General features: G+C 46.4%; 1 pseudogene; it reads left to right on the forward strand.

Annotated features, from left to right (window-relative positions):
- The first annotated feature begins 2,643 nt into the window (after nt 1-2,643).
- On the forward strand, nt 2,644-2,766 carry LOC115554932 (uncharacterized; annotated as a pseudogene).
- The last annotated feature ends 2,321 nt before the right edge of the window (nt 2,767-5,087 follow it).

Below are 5,087 nucleotides of genomic sequence, written 5' to 3' on the forward strand. Positions count from 1 at the left end.
GAGACATGGAGGAGAAAGGGGTTGCACTCGGTGGCAGTCCGGTAGCTCGTGGCAGTCCGGCAGCTCAGCTCCCAGAGTACAATCCCTTTCTCCTCCATGTCACGGTTCATGGACTTCAGAGATTCAATGCCAAAGTTCCTTTGCCCCAATTCTTCTCAACCATGGCCGAGATATCCCCCACTAGGAGTCTTTACTTATGAATCATAAAGACGCAGTCTTTATGATTCATAATGTCATCCAAGGCGCACATAGCTTTTGGCCGTGATATTAGATATAATATTATATAAATACCCATATAAAATATTATTATTATTATATTATATTATAGAGATATAGAGCTCCAAGAGTCCGCAAACGGCAACAATCCCTTCTCCTCCATGCTGTGGTTCAGTCTGACAGCTCATTGGTCGATGGGCAGCAGTTAATTTGCATTAAAGCTACAGACACCAGAAACTGCGCATTCTGAAGGGACTGAAACAGAGGGGAAAACACCATGCTATGTCTCCTTTAAGCATTTTCCGTAGATTTGGTAGATCCAACTTGCAATACCGGCTAGTGTAGGGATGTGTCATATCCCTAAAGTAATATTAATGCAATACACTTACTATTCTAGTCATGCACACACACACACACACCTGATACACTATAAAACCCTGCGTACGCACAACTCTAAGCAATCTTTGCTTTATAAATCACAGCGTGCCTACAAGTTTGCGCAGCTGAATCAGCTTCACGTTCCACCCTGTACACGCCCCTTTTTAACCATAAATGGTCAATGCAAACGACCTCATGAATGCGATCTGCATATAAAACAGACTCAGATGCAAGTATTATGTCTTGTCGGAAACAATGGCAGAAGGACTGAGAAAAGCAAATAATGGAAATTTCACGGAGGTTGAAGTGGAAACACGTGTGGGTGAGGTGGAGGCCCGAAAAGTAGTTTTGTTCGGTGGTCACGGGATTGAGATCACTAACAACAAAAAGCAGAGTGGCAACATGTTGCCGCAGCAGTGAACTCTGTCAGTGGTACGGAGCGCACAGTCACAGAATTAAAAAAGAAGTGGTCTGACATAAAGGTACATATTTTTTTATGAAGACCCTCTTCATCCGAATCCTGCCATTTGCATGGTCCTCCAACAGTGCCAGCAGTGCCATGGTGCAGCATTACGCACGGGCTCACCGCTGTATTTATAGGGTTACGGTATTAAGACTGACCGAGAACACCTTGGATAAACAGTTTGTAATCACCCACGTAAAATGTTCTTGAACATAACCCCTTTTTGATGCCTGATTTGTCATGAAAAGCATCAAGAGGAATGGACAATAATATAACGATTGTGATGAGGAGTATGAGGCTTGGATTTCCACACTTGGGATTTAATTGACATTTGATTATGTGTTTACAGTGTCACATAAAAAAAATATGTTATTGACACATGTTGGACAGATGCTTTATTCCATACAGTCGCACCGTCAGTGGACAGTATGGAGTGACGGAATTAAATATAGAGAATTTAGATTTTGAATTTTCCTTTCTATTCTAAGGAGATGTTTCTGGAGTTATAACTGAGAAATAACACAGTTGACTTAAATTATTCTGATTACATAGATTTAACGCATGACACGGGTTGAAATTAAACTTATGAAGGGCGATGATAAAACATAATCGTTCTTCTCACTCTACATTTATTCTGTCTGACTTCAGGTCACCACCACACCTTGGCGCCTGTGTCGCCAATTCTCCTTTTCCTCCAAACCATGCGTACGCATGGGTCAGATTTTGCTTAGGGCTGCGCACATTCTCCCGTCAAGTTAGTTTTTTATAGATCACAACCTTGGCGTGGAAAGTCACGTACGCCACTTTCAGCCCCGTTTTGTGCGTACGCAATGGTTATAAATGAGAACCCGCCCTGAGCTTTAATTCTTTGTACTTCAACCAATTCAGAAGCACCAATCCAAACATCTCAGCCTCAGGAACAAAGGAGGGAAGAAATGACCCCAGAGGCGGCCTATTGTACAACGTGTTAATGTTACTTCGCTTTGCCTTGCCAGACCCTTCAGTGTCCAACCCGCCCCCTACTCACCACCACCACCCCCTCCCCAATCTCACAGAGACCGATCTGCAAAAGAAACACAAGTGGTGTGTGTTTGGCATCTCATCCCTGCTCTTTAACCCTCTGGCACTCTGAGCAGCCCCCACTTTTGGGGGTGTGGAGAGGGAGGGGGATGGGGAGGGGGGGAGAGAGCCCCCACTAGTCAGGTGTGGAGAGGGGGGGGGGCATGGGGAGGGGGGGGGAGAGAGCCCCCACTAGTCAGTAGTGGAGAGGGAGGGGGGTGGGGGCGGGGATCCATCACTAGTCATTAGTGGAGGGGGGGGGGCTAGGGGGGAGATCCACCAGTAGTCATTAGTGGAGAGGGAGGGGGCTGGGGGGGAGATCCACCACTAGTCATTAGTGGAGAGGGAGGGGGCTGGGGGGGAGATCCACCACAAGTCAGTGGTGGAGAGGGAGGGGCGGTGGGGGGGAGAGAGCAACCACTAGTCAGTAGTGGAGAGGGGATGAGGGGAGGGAGAGAGGCCTTGGGGGAGGGGGGGTTGGAGAGAGCCACCACTATCCAGTAGTGGAAAAGGGAGGGGGGACACAGAAGGACGGCCATACCACCCTGAACAAGCCCGATCTTGTCTGATCTCGGATGCTAAGCAGGGTCGGGCCTGGTTAGTGCTTGGATGGGAGACCGACTGGTATGGAATACCAGGTGCTGTAATGGCGCGTTTCCACTGCAGGGTGCGGTACGGTCCGGACTGAGGCAAACCGAACCGTACCGCACCCTGCAGTGGAAACGCGGTATAAGTTGTGTTTGGTGGTGGCCAATAGGTGGCACTCTTCCCGCTGGCCCCTTCCCTCATCAATCCTGATGCCCCAGTGCAGTGACGATGACACTGTGCTGTGGAAGGTGCCGTCCTTCGGAGGAGATGTAAAACCGAGGTCCTGACTCACTGTGGTCATAAAAGATCCCAGGACACTTATGCCGCGTTTCCACTGCAGGGTGCGGCAGGGTTCGGTTCGCCTCAGTCCGGTAGGGAGGGGGCGGTATAGCCCAGCTCAGTTCCGACGTCGCGTTTCCACCGCCGACAGTACCCTTTATGGTAGGCCGGATGTCGATCGCCGCGGCAGCTACGTAAACATTGTGACATCATAGCAGCGCGACACAGTGTAGCCTGCTCAATAAAAACAATGGAAAAGTTGAACGCGACACATTATACCAAGAGCTACCATGGAAGTCGTCCAGCAACAGTTCCTGGCCTTTATGCTTTTCATATGGCAGTTAATCAACTTCCGAATGCAAGCTTTGTTTAATAATAATAATACCTCGAGGCTACTGTTTGTTTGTTTTTATCCCCACGTCGCCATCGGAAGTGACGATTCTGTCGACCAATCAACGGAGGGGGTGTGTAGCTCGAATTTTCCGGCACCCTTTCAGGCGTCTCAGTACCCCAACGGAGGAGTACTGAAGACAAGGGCAAAACGAGTACGTCTCAGTCCGGGTCACGCCCACTTTTGGCGTTGGAAACGCAATCCGTACCGCATCTTTGCGAACCGAACCGTATTGCACCCTGCAGTGGAAACGCGCCATTATTGCAAAGAGTAGGGGTTTCCCCAGTGTCCTTGCCCAACCAGGCTAATTAAATCTGGCCCCCCTAATAATCCTCCTGTACTATTGGCTGACTCTTTAATTCCCTCACCCTCCACCTCAAGCTGGTGTGTGGTGAGCGTTCTGGCGCAGATTGGCTGCAATCTAGGATAAAAAAAAAAAAATCATCCTAAGGTCTTGTTTTTGTTGTCGTGCTATGTGTGTAAGGGTGCTTGATGCGATGAATGCACGAGTTTGTGACAAACCTTGTACTGATTGTTACCATTGAGTCGAGGGTCACAGCCGTTTAGACAGAAAATATATATTTAGCTTTATGTAAGACCGCTAGTATAAAGCAAGTCATGTAGAGATAGATATATATAGATACTTTATTTAACCCCAAGGGTAAATACTAAATAGTATACTTTAAAATAAACTACTAACATCATATAAAAAATTTAAAAGATCCTTACATCCGTACATGACCATGGTCCCCACTATCATCTGATGAACACATTATTTTCAATACGGTTCCTATATTGGGTTTAACACAACCCAGCCCATATGGGAATGTACTGATGAGCATATTTTCTGTTTAACACAACTAATTGACAACCCCATCCCCCTACAGAAAGCTATCATGATTGATCTAATTTGGGAACGGCAGGTGGGGGGGATGCAGGTAGAGGTTGCGTTTTAAATGTCCCTCGAAGGACTCGCTGAAGCCGAAGCCATCTGGTTGGTAAAGTGAACCCGAACACCCAGCATCTGTTGCTTGGCGCGGCCGTCAGGAAAAACCTCCAAGCGTGGAGTGCTGGGCATTACATCCTCTCTTGTTTGTTGGTTTGTTCCCCTGAAGAAATTTCAATGTTTCCTTATGATGTGATTCTAAGGTAAACCTATTGAATTAGTGTTCCGCAAAAATAACTGAACTATAACGAGTAGCTATAATATACAGAGAATGTTGCACTAAAATCGTTTTTATTTTATTCAGTATCCTGTTTGAACTGGGTGGCACCTGCCGGTTATCCTTAGCAGACGTAATGCAGCCTTTAACAGTTATTGATCTGACAAGATGAAGGGTGTACCAACACGAAAAATACCTTCAACTGCACTCTACCTATCGCATTAAGGCCAGTGCCAGTGCCAATGGTCTCCGGTTTAAAGATTCAAATTTTCTATATACAAGAACCTAATCATCAAATATAATATCCTGTTCCGCTCTTCAACCTGATAGGTCCATCATCAGCCTTTATAGTATATTGATTTCTTAAACACACCTGAGAGCAAGGTCACCACAATGTGAAGAGTAAAGTAGTAAAAGTCCATCCATTGTCTGAAAACTGGAGAGACCTTGCTTTGCCTTTCCTCATCTCTTTTTGTGTCTTTTCTCGCTTTTTTTCTTTGGCTTATTTAAAAAAAGGAATAACCTTTCCAAACACATAAGACAATGAGTC

Source organism: Gadus morhua, chromosome 11 (genome assembly GCF_902167405.1).
Source record: "Gadus morhua chromosome 11, gadMor3.0, whole genome shotgun sequence".
Classification (NCBI taxonomy): Eukaryota; Metazoa; Chordata; class Actinopteri; order Gadiformes; family Gadidae; genus Gadus; species Gadus morhua.